The sequence below is a fragment of the Danio rerio genome, chromosome 12 (genome assembly GCF_049306965.1).
Source record: "Danio rerio strain Tuebingen ecotype United States chromosome 12, GRCz12tu, whole genome shotgun sequence".
In the NCBI taxonomy this organism is placed as follows: Eukaryota; Metazoa; Chordata; class Actinopteri; order Cypriniformes; family Danionidae; genus Danio; species Danio rerio.
The window spans coordinates 35,849,284-35,861,316 of NC_133187.1; the positions used below are offsets into that span (position 1 = coordinate 35,849,284).

At 35.1% G+C, this 12,033-nt stretch overlaps 1 protein-coding gene across 1 annotated transcript in view; it reads left to right on the plus strand.

Annotated features, from left to right (window-relative positions):
* Positions 1-3,656: 3,656 nt before the first annotated feature.
* sfxn2 (sideroflexin 2) overlaps positions 3,657-12,033 on the plus strand; it is a 48,210-nt gene continuing 39,833 nt past the window's right edge. Inside the window, exon 1 of the mRNA XM_073917441.1 lies at positions 3,657-4,002. The gene's annotated coding sequence lies outside the window, so the exon portion shown is untranslated. The remainder of the gene's footprint in view (positions 4,003-12,033) is intronic.

The window sequence follows — 12,033 nt, forward strand, 5'->3', positions numbered from 1 at the left end:
AATATATATATATAGCTTAAAGGGGCTAATAATTTTGTCCCAAAATTGTTTTAAAAAAAATAAAAACTGCTTTTATTCTAGCCGAATTAAAACAAATAAGACTTTCTCCAGAAGAAAAATTTTTACTGTGATTAATTTCTTGCTCTGTTAAACATCATTTGGGAAATATTAAAAAAAGAAAATCAAAAATCAAAAGACGGCTAATAATGCTGTCTTCAACTGTATATATATATATATATATATATATATATATATATATATATATATATATATATATATATATATATATATATATATATATATATATATATATATAGAATAGAATAGAATAGAATAAGATGTTTACATCTAGTTCACAGTTATAGTTATTATCCAAAATGATATTTCAACAAAAAAAGACATAAGGTAACACTTTATAATAACTACCCACTATGAATCATCTATTAAGCAGAAGCAAATAGTTAACTCATTATCTTTTAAGTATTAACTCTACATAGTTGTTAGTAAGCAGTTTATAAATACAGCTAAAATGCTCTATTCTTGACTTAAAAGCACATTTATAATGTGCTTTATGATTATATTTTTATACTTTATTACTTGTTAATTGTTCATTACTATATGAAGTATTGCCTTATTTACAAACCATTTGTATTTAAGAGAAATTGGTGGCTTTTAGAATAATTCAGAATGAGTTAGTGAATGATTATTCAACAAATCAACATTTAAATATTTTATTATTCAGGCATATACACTCTCAAAAAAAGGTAGAGGAGCTGTCACTGGGGCAGTACCTTTTCAAAAGGTACATATTTGTACCTGAAGGGTCCATAATGGTACCTCATTGGTATTTTTAGTTACATTTGGGCACTAATATGGACCTTTGAGGTACTTTAGTGGACTCTTTGGGTAAAATTATGTTTCTTTTAAAAAGAAAGAAACATTGCACCTTTATTTCTGAGAGTGTATTAGGGGTTACTCTGTCTGTTAATAAATGCTTTATTAACTCAACTTCATGCAGTTTTGTGACCTTATCTAAAGTGAGGACTATTTATACTTTGTAAATCTCTAATAAATTTCAATTAAAGGCTCAATATCAAATGAACAATAAATCTTTGCAATCTTATCTAAACAATGAAATTACTGTAAACTTTAAACATTGCAGAGTAATAGGAGTGTCAAAATACAAATAAAAATAAATACAACTAAATAAAATTGAAATAAAATAAAATTTAACAATATATTATGATACATTTTAATGTTATTTAGCAATGTTTAAACTGCACAGTAATTTTATTTTAATTAAGATTGCCAAGAATTATTTTTCAATTGATTCAGTTTTACTTTTGTATCTTCAAATGAGTAGCAATTAATAAAGTCATTTATTTTCTTTTTTCCCTGTTTAGAATAAAACTAATTCCCTTTAATTCTCATTCATTAGGGATTTATAAAGCTTAAATAGTTTTAGGCCACAAAACTTAATGCAGTTGACTTAATAAAGCAGTTATTAACATACAAATGAACTATCAATATATGCCTGATTAATAAGAATTATAAATGTTGATATAAATAGTGTATTAATTATTTACTAACTCATTCTGAATGATCTTTAAAAACACCACCTATGCTTTATTAACTGGTTTGTAAATAATGCAATACTTAATTTAGTAATGGAAAAATGTATCTTAAAGTAAGAAAATACAATCAATATTTTAAGTGAATAACAGAGCATTTGTAATCTGCAGTTATAAACTGCTTACTATGTAGAGTTAATGCTTAACAGATAACGAATCAACTATTTGCTAATGCTTAATAAACGATTCCTTTGTAATTATAAGAATTAAAAACAATAAGAATTAAACAAGAATTTACAACTTTTTGTTCATCTATGTAATGCACAGTTGTGTTGCAGTCAAATCTAGTTGTTCAATCTAAAACAAAGTCAAGCAAAATGAAAGCAAAAACACTCAAAAGAGGCCTCAGTTGATCAATTTGATGAAGAATTGAGGTCAGGGGTGGTTAGATTCTCATTGTGTTCTACTGACAGGGACCCACTCACTCTAGATATGACTACGAAAGCTAAAGCGCTTCCTTTAAAATGTGCTGCTTCTTTGAACACTGAACGTGAGGTTTTCTGCACAAGCTTCAGTATAATGTAGATCAGCGCACCTGTCAATGTGCTCACAGTGGAGTGTGAAAATTTTGAGGCAAATAGTGAAAACATGGGCGTGATCTGCATATGCTGACATTTGCTGGTTTTGCTAAGCCTATGGAAATAATTATTATATCATGCAACCCTTATTCAGAGCAGCTTTGGTACATGTGTGTGAAGATTTATTAACAATCTGCAAGACTGAAGTTGAATAATCTGTATTGGATGCCTGCCACTCACATGCAGATACATGTGTGTGTGTGTGTGTGTGTGTCTGCAAAAATCAGTCTTCAGTGATGTTTGTATAACCTGGGTTTCGTCTCCCCCTCCTCGGCTTTTCTTTCTTGAAAGAATGTCAGTGAGATGCCTGACTCTAAATAGCAGCTCAGCATTTTTTAGTGCATCACAAGGCAAACAGAAAAGAAAGGCTGAGATATTTGTAGGTTGGAGGCAGCGCAGGATAGAAGGATGAAAACATCTGGTTTCTCTAAAGGCTTCACGCACGGCACGTTTCCACACTGCAGATGATTGTGTTCACGATTATTAGCAAAGACCACTCTCTGATGAAGAACTTCTGAATCTAATGCAAGGTGAGAGAAAGGCCAATGCCTGAGTGTTAATGCAATAACACATGAGCTGTGTGTGTCACGACAGTCATGACATTTCATCAGTTTAGGGGAGTAAATTTAGCCTCATCAGACTTCACTGCATTCTTTATTAGCATGATGGTAATAAAGCTGCTTTCATTTTTTATTTATCTGAAACAGGCTAATTTTCCAATTAAAATAATAATAAATAATTTATAAACATTATAATTAATAATAAAAAATTAGCAACCTATTTTTACAACAACAACAAAAAACATCTTATTGGAATTGTGTAGTTATTAAGGTATTCAAGCACGTTTTTTATCAAATTAATTATATGATGGAATTTAATTTACACATTAAATTGAAGGAATTAGCCCACAATATGTGTCGAATAAGAAAAACATTTGCAATTTTAAAAAAAATTATTTAGCAATTCTCCGTTTTTGTTTTTTTTAAATTAACTTGATGTATTAAATATACATTTCAGAATTTTTTGAAAATAATTGTTTAATTTATTTCAAATATCCAATAAAATGGTTGGCATTTAAAGCTTATTTATTTATTTTTCAGAAAATAACTGTTGGTCAGTATAACAAATGTTAGTATTTGTGATTAAAAGAAGGTTTATTCGAACAACCATTAATTTTTTTTTATATTTCTGAGGTTAAAACATGGGTCTTGGCTTGTTTATAAGTTTGTGTAAACCTAAACATGATACCTTTTTGCTATTTATGCAACAACAATAACAGCAGAACATTTTATAAGACATTAATTCATTCATTTTCTTTTCGGCTTAGTTCCTTTACTAACCTGGGGTTGCCACTGTGGAATGAACCACCAACTTATCCAGCATATGTTTTACGCAGCGGATGCCCTTCCAGCTGCAACCCATCACTGGGAAACACCCAAACACACTCAATCATACACATTCACTATGGCCAATTTATCTTACCTATTTCACCTAGCGCATGTCTTTGGGCTGTGGGGGAAACATGGAGCACACGGAGAAAACCCACGCGAACACGAGAAGAACATGCAAACTCCACAGAGAAATGCCAACTGACCCATCTCGAACCAGTGACCTCTTGCTGTGAGGCGACAGTGCCGCCTTTATAAGACATATTATTTTTAATTTTCAATTATAGAACGTATGAACTAAGCGATTCATTCCCTCAGTAACGTTATTTACACGGTTGACTCATTCAAGAGTGAAGTAATCGGTATTGCTACTTATCAACAACAGCTTTGGCAACGGCTTTAAAGGTAATGTTTTCATTTTCAAACAGTTGACCGTGTCTAAACCTACTGTTTATTGAAATGTGTAAATGAATACCGTTACAACGTGCATAACTTGTTACTCGGCACAAAACATCTTGCTTGGAACTGCTTATAGTTTTTAAATATAGGATTATTATTTAAAAACTATAATAATCCTTAAATATTAAAAATAATTATTATTTTTTTCTATAAACAATTATTTAAATAAACACGTTAAATCAGCCCTGCTAGATATTCAAAATATTACTATAGTGGTAGCTAACGTTAGCATGCTAACTGAAGCTGTAGTTTTGTCACATCTGTCTGCTGTGTATGGAGACATTTTATCAGAAACCAACATTATCTGTCCCTAAAATACACATATAAATACAGTGAAAAAAAGTATTTCATCCTAAAAATTGCTAAAATGGGCTGATGGTTGATTTCTGTGAGTTGTTCTGTAAAGGAATAACGTTATGTCATTCATTTGGTTCTCGGATTGTTTTTCTTTTTTGAACAGTTCACAAATGTAAAAACCCTGCCCCTGTCCATGTCCTCAGCCCAACTGAACCTACAGCTTTAATAGTTTGTTATGCTAAAAACTGTTATTTAGGGAAAAAAGGCTTCAGAAATTGCAAGTTTAAGTTGTTATCGTGCTCATCAATTGATGAAAAACATGAAATTATAAATATATTCTTCAAATAAATACTACAAATATATACAGTTGAAGTCAGAATTATTAGCCCCCTTTTGAATTTTTACATTATTTTAAAAATATTTTCCAAATGATGTTTAACAGAGCAAGGAAATTTTCACAGTATGTTGAACAGAAATTGGGGAAAAAATAAACGCCGGGGCTTATAATTCTGACTGTCTAAATCAAATAAATGTACAATTGTCGAATAATGCAAAAGCATGCAAATTAGACCCCATGGTTTGTTCACCCTGCAAGCAGTTTAAAGTGATTTTTAGTGAGTTTCATTTTATGTGAAAGTGAGAAGTGAGTTTCATTTTATTAACTTTTTTAGTTATAGCCATGGTGTGAAATTCAACTAATAAAGTCAGAACTGTGAGAGCTTATAAACTCACAGTTGTGATGAACTAAGGTCAGAGGTCATATATTGCAATTATGAGTTTATTGGCTTTCACACAATGGGCTATATGCACAGCTAGTGTTTTTGAATGATGAACATCCGGTGAAATTTTTATGTGACTGTTTTCAGTTTCATACAGTTCCTTTTACAGCATCAATGTTCTAATGTAATTAAAATAAAAAGTGTAAAAAACATAAGCATTCCTTTGGTTGTTAAGTAGTAAAAATAAACAAAAGACTGCTTAAACATAGGCACTACATTAGCAGCAGGCTTGCGCAAAAACTCCAATGAAAATACTGGGGTAAAATTGATTTCCACATTTTGAAGACATGGCATGGAAAAATATTATTTAATGCAGTGCTTCTTGTTTGGTCTGATACAAATTTTTTATTGTATCTCAACCAGGCAGTGAAGACCGCTGTTTTCTAAGGAAATCAGATCTTAAATATTTTGAATGGGATGACAATTCACTGGAAGCCCTGCGGCTGGCTGACTGAAATTAAAAGTCTGTGTGCAAATAGCCCATTCAGACATTATTTCTCAGAATTACAAGTTTATCTCTTGAAATTCTGACCTTTTCTCTCCTTAAATTGTGTATTTCTCTCTGAATTGTGAGAAAAAAATCCAAATTGTGAGATTAAAAAGTATAATTTTTATTCCCTGGTTGAAACAAGCATCCATACCATTCTCACCCAATTAGAAAAGCTATTAAAACGTTGGGTTTGAGTTATCTGTAGCAGTGATCGCTGACATAGCTTCCAGCTTGGGTGTGTCGCTCTGAAAAATCTCCCAAACCATTTTTTAATTCCACCAGCAACTGCTTTGCGCTCCTTTTGGTAAGTGCTCTCATATGGTTTTCATGGTTTTACATTCAGTAGCTGCTTTTGAGGCTTATTGTAACCAGACCATATTTGCAGGTCTCAGAGGAAGCTGAATGTCTATTAGATTAATGGAAAGTTTTGCTCTTAGGCAATAATACCCTCTTTTCTCTTGAAAACCGGCTTTCACAGTCCAAAATACCTCTGCAATCCTGTGAATTTGTGTGTGTTGGCTCTCAGTGCGCTTGTGAGCTCCCTCAGCTGTGCTTACTAGGAAGAAACAATCCATAGTGAAACTATTTTACAGGAGAGAGAGAAAAAAGAAAGAAGTAGAATATCTTTGCGCATTGGGCTATTTTACAGGCACAGGTTGTTTTCCTGAAAGTCCAGCTGAGCTCAGGTTTATGTGTGGACCGTGGCCCTTTTTTTTTTGCTGATGCTTTGCCTGGAGACAGGCTTCTTCATCGTGTGCCCTTTCTCAGCCCTCAACGGCGCTGAAGGAGGGAGTGTGTGTCATATCGTGTTGAAATGCCTTTGGTCATATTTCAGAGGAATCTGTCTCTGCTGGCACCATGAAATTATTCGGCAAGCCCCTGCGGTGTGTTGCTTGCAGTGTGTCTGTGTGTGTGTGTGTGCAAGGGCATTAGCAAAAGAGATTTTTATAACCTCAGGGCATTTCTCCTGATATGAATGAATCTGTGAATACGTCAATCAGTTTGGTTACTGGGACAACAATATTCACAAATCTAGCATGTTGATAACAGTGATTTCTGATTACCTTCATCTGGCAACAATCTTCAAGTATCAAAACGAGAATTATTCCTACTTTAGTTGCATTATTTTTTCTTCAGAGATGAAAAAACAAAACAAACTATAGAAACAGTCAGGTACAAGAAAGAGTGTGTGTGTGTGTGCATGCGTGTTGTGTGTGCACATGTAGAAGTACTGGGTGAATGGGTCAAACTCAAAGTACATAAATTATATATATATATATATATATATATATATATATATATATATATATATATATATATATATATATATATATATATATATATATATATATATACATATACACTTACTGGCCACTTTATTAGGTACACCTGTACAACTGCTCATTTACCTAATTTTCTAATCACATGGCAGCAACTTAATGAATTTAGGCATGTAGACATGGTCAAGATGATCTGCTGAAGTTCAAACCGAGCATCAGAATGAAGTGATTTAAGGTGATTTTAGTGACTGAACGTGGCATGGTTGTTGCTGCCAGAGGGGCTGGTCTGAGTATTTCAGAAACTGCTGATGTACTGGGATTTTCACGCACAACCATCTCTAGGGTTTACAGAGAATGGTCAGAAAGAAGAGAAAATATCCAGTGAGCGGCACTTCTGTGGGCGCAAATGCCTTGTTGATGCCAGAGGTTCGAGGAGAATGGCCAGACTGGTTCCAGCTGATGGAAAGGCAACACTAACTCAAATAACCACTCGTTACAGCCAAACAATGCAGAAGAGCATCTCTAAATGCACAACACGTCCAACCTTGAGGCAGATAGGCTACAGCAGCAGAAGAGGCACCCCCTCCTGTCAGCTAAGAACAGGAAATTGAGGCTACAATTTACACAGGCTCACCAAAATTGGACAATATATGTTTGGAAAAGCGTTGCCTGGTCTGGCAAGTCTTGATTTCTGCTGCGACATTCGGATGGTAGGGTCAGAATTTGGCATCAACAACATGAAAGCATGGATCCTTCCTGCCTTGTATTAACAATTCAGGCTGGTGGTGGTGGTGTAATGGTGTGGGGGATATTTTCTTGGCACACTTTGAGCCCATTAATTTATTAAGCATTGTGTCAACACCACAGCCTACCTGAGTATTGTTGCTGACCATGTCCATTTCTTCATGACCACAATGTACTCCTCTTCTGATGGCTACTTCCAGCAGGATAACGCACCATGTCATAAATTGCGAATCATCTCAGACTGGTTTCTTGAACATTACAATGAGTTCACTGTACTCAAATGGCCTCCATAGTCACCAGATCTCAATCCGATAGAGCACCTTTGGGATGTGGTGGAACGTGAGATTTGCATCATAGATGTGCAGCCGACAAATCTGCATCAACTGCGTGATGCTATCATGTCAATATGGACCAAAACCTATATTATTTATATACCTATAATATTTCCAGGACCTTGTTGAATCTATGCTACGAAGGATTAAAGCAGTTCTGAAGGCAAAAGAGGGGGTCCAACTAGTAAGGTGTGTGTATTCATATATATATATATATATATATATATATATATATATATATATATATATATATATATATATATTTCCAGAATGTCACTACCAGGAAACTGATTTATTAATTAAGTATTGAAAATGTATTTTCTATGCATTGCCACATTGTTAGTTTGCATATAAACTAGGATAATAAGTTTCTTTAATACGCTGATTTTTATTTTATTTATTTATTTACTGAGTTATCATCAGTGTGTTGGTGCATGCGAACATGATCAAGAATGAAAAAAAGTGAGTTGGAGAAGCCCTGCTGCTTCTATGCAAACGATCAAACTTGTCATGCCACCACGTCTGCCCACTTGCACTGGGAATGTGTTGAAGGAGTCTGGAAGAAAGACGGACGAGGCAGGCTGAGAAAGCCGCTCTGATGTCTCACAGACGTGACAGCGGATCTGATGAAAGCGAGTTTGCCAGATGTCTTAACTGGCGATTTGCTCGCTCCAGGACAGATGTCGAAGCCATTGAAGCTAATGATTTAGGACGTGATTTAATGGAAGTGGTAATGACATTAATCAAAGAGATGCTTTGGGTTTGTTGGAAGTGTGCAGTGATGATGCTGCAATGTGAAAACGCTCAGCATTTCTACAAGGAGGGGTTTCCAGCCGCGAGGAATGCATTTCCACTGTTTTATGATCCCAGCATTCATAAGCTCTTATTTCCATAATGCAACTTCTTTCCACATGAAATAGTTTAGTGAGAAAATACTGTGTTACATATATACAGTGAAGAATAATTCTATAATGTTCACTTTATTTATAAAGCACATGTTAATACAACAAAAGTAGACCACAGTGCTGTACACAAACAATACAAATTAAAAAATATAAGTACATATAAATTACAATCCCTGTCCTTAACTACAACAAGAACATAACATTCCATTTTCAGACAGTAAGCTGCCCTCACATAACCCAACATTCAAACCTCATATTCACTAGGACAATAACATGGTGGTCACACTGTAAAGAGAAAAATACACACAAAATATAAATTATTATGGAGTATAATAACAAAATTTAGCAAATATTTTTAAATAAAATAAAATTAGTAGCAAATGAAAGTAGAAAGAGGCAGCACGGTGGCACAGTGGGTTGCACAATCGCCTCACAGCAAGAACATCGCTGTTTCGAGCCCCTGCTGGGTTTCTGTGTGGAGTTTGCATGTTCTCTCAGTGTTTGCGTGGGTTTCCTCCGAGTGCTGCGGTTTCCCCCACAATCCAAAGACATGCGGTACAGAAGAATTGAATAAGCTAAATTGGCCTTAGTGTATGTGTATAAGAGTGTATGGGTGTTTCCTAGTGATGGGTTGCGGCTGGAGGGGCATCCACTGCGTAAAACATATGCTGGATAAGTTGGCGGGTACTAAGCCAAAAATAAAATGAATGAATGAAAGTAGAAATGTTGAATAGCATTTGAATAGTTACAATAGTTTTAATAGTTGTATTTAAAAAAAAAAAAACCTGTAAATCATGTTAAATCATAAAGACTACAAAATAATTAGTTGGCTAAATGATGGCTTTTATAATATTACTGTATCTTTAAATCTTCAGTTTAGGTTTTAGTAATTTTACTACTTGTTTAAGCAACACAGGCTCATTGTGGATACGAAATTACACAAATTATGTAGCCAGAGGTACATATGGCTGCATGCTTTCTTTAAAATGAATGCTACGGAGTAGTATGACAGCGCCGATGGCTTCTGTTCCTTTTAGCAATAGCTGACCGATTATCTATATACAGACAGCTTTTCCAGTGTTACCAGTTTGCTCAGTAGCTCGCTGTGTACACTGATGGATTTGAGACATGGAGGTGAGTTTACTGCGATGCTGGGGTTCAAGTCCAGCGAAGAAAGGTTCCAGAAACGACAGGCTAAAATGTGGTGAAATTACTCCTCCGCAATGCTTTTCTTTTTTTGGATTGCTTTTGAAAACACTATCGGTTGGGTTTTGCGATGGGGTGGGTGGGTCAGTCGGTCAGTATGGGTCAGTCGACAACAAGCTGGCCTGGGGTGCGTTTCCCATCGTTTGGGAAAAGAACGATGTAGAGAGTAGTGTTTCCCAAAACCGTCGTTTATACCACCTTAGTTATAACGTAAAGCCATGTTATCGTCTTGAGCCACGGCTGCGTTCAAAATGGCATCAATGTTTTCAAAGTGCACTATGAAGGCAAAGCAATTGTCAACATGAAGATCACTAAAACTGAACTGTAAAAATACTCAATACAAATTACACCTAAGAGAGATGACTTTAATGCTTTAAAAAAATCATACCAAGTTTAAATGTTAGAATCTTCTAAAAGAATAGGGCAAAGGAGGGAAAACTGGGAATAGAACACAGCCAGGAACTCTGTTTCTAACTACAGCTCCAGAGGTGTAGTTGCAAGCATATAAGTTTGCGATGCAGTTTGCAAATGTTCGTTGGAACGATAGATTTGGGAAACACCAAATCAACGAACTATGTTTGTAACGATGGAACTTGCGACCTTAGTTAGCTAACGATGGTTTTCGGAAACGCACCCCTGCTCAGCTGACGTGTATATTGCACCCTCTGGTAGATTTATGCAAGAAGAGGACGCACGAGAGAAATTTGAGATCATCAAAAAGCAAACACTGCGGCCATTGGGGGATTGACAAAAGCAAAAACTGCGAGCAGATGTACCTCCAGTTACATATTCCGCTGTCCTCAGGAATGTAGACCTTGGCTACTTATCCAAAACTTATTGCATATTTAGTGTACACTTTGACAATGCTATTGATAACCTATTTTTTTAAACATTTCCCTACATGTTTAATAAAATAATTTATTAAACAATTTTGTTGGTGCAATGTGGGATTATATCCAAGTTTTCTGTCTAAAATTATATTATTTTATTTATTTATTTATTTATTATTTGAGTTTATGTTATTACAATGTGAGCTCCGTAAAAGCTGCTACACGTAATTTAGTTTTTCAGATTGTTTTAAACAGTTTTGGTTTTTAGCAATTTTACTATTTACAGTAAAACTTCGCCAGTTTGCATTACTGTGTGGAGTTTGCATGTTCTCCCCATGTTCGTGTGGGTTTCCTCAGGGTGCTCCGGTTTCCCCCATAGTCCAAAGACATGTGCTATTGGTAAATTGGGTAAGCTAAATTGGGCATAGTGTATGAGTGTGTGTGAATGCGAGAGTATGTGGGTGTTTCCCTATACTTGGTATCAGCTGGAAGGACATCTGCTATGTAAAACGTATGCTGAATAAGTTGGTGGTTCATTTCGCTGTGGCAACCCCTGATGAATAAAGGGACTAAGTTGAAGGAAAATTAATAAATGAATATACAGTAATAAAGGCTCCACGACCGACTGCTACTCAACAGTCTATGCAGCACTACGTCTAATACGTGTGGACTACAGTCCTGAGGGCCACGTTGAGAGAGACCAGGCCAAGGAAAGTCATTTCAGAAGCAGAGCAAGTTATTAAATTTTGATGAAAGTTTATGAAAATAACATGCACCGATGAATCATGCAAACTAAGACCAGGAATGAGTATTAAGAGTGCAAAAAGAGTCACTTTCAGCTCTCAAAACTCAATAATTAATACCAGTGTTTAGTTCGAAATAGAAGAATGCCAGTTGCTTTTGCTTCGTTTTACATTTGGGAAGAAGGGATTTGGCAGTGCTTGGCCTGTCATTAATACTTAATAGATCTCTGCTTTTTTGTCTGTGACCCTGGCTGGATTAATGTCCTGGCTACTGCTTACGAAGGCTGTTTTCTCTCTCAGATGGTAATAAATGTGACTGTTGTTTGATTTGAACAGACAGGGATTAGTTATTTCCAGGACTGGGAGGGGTT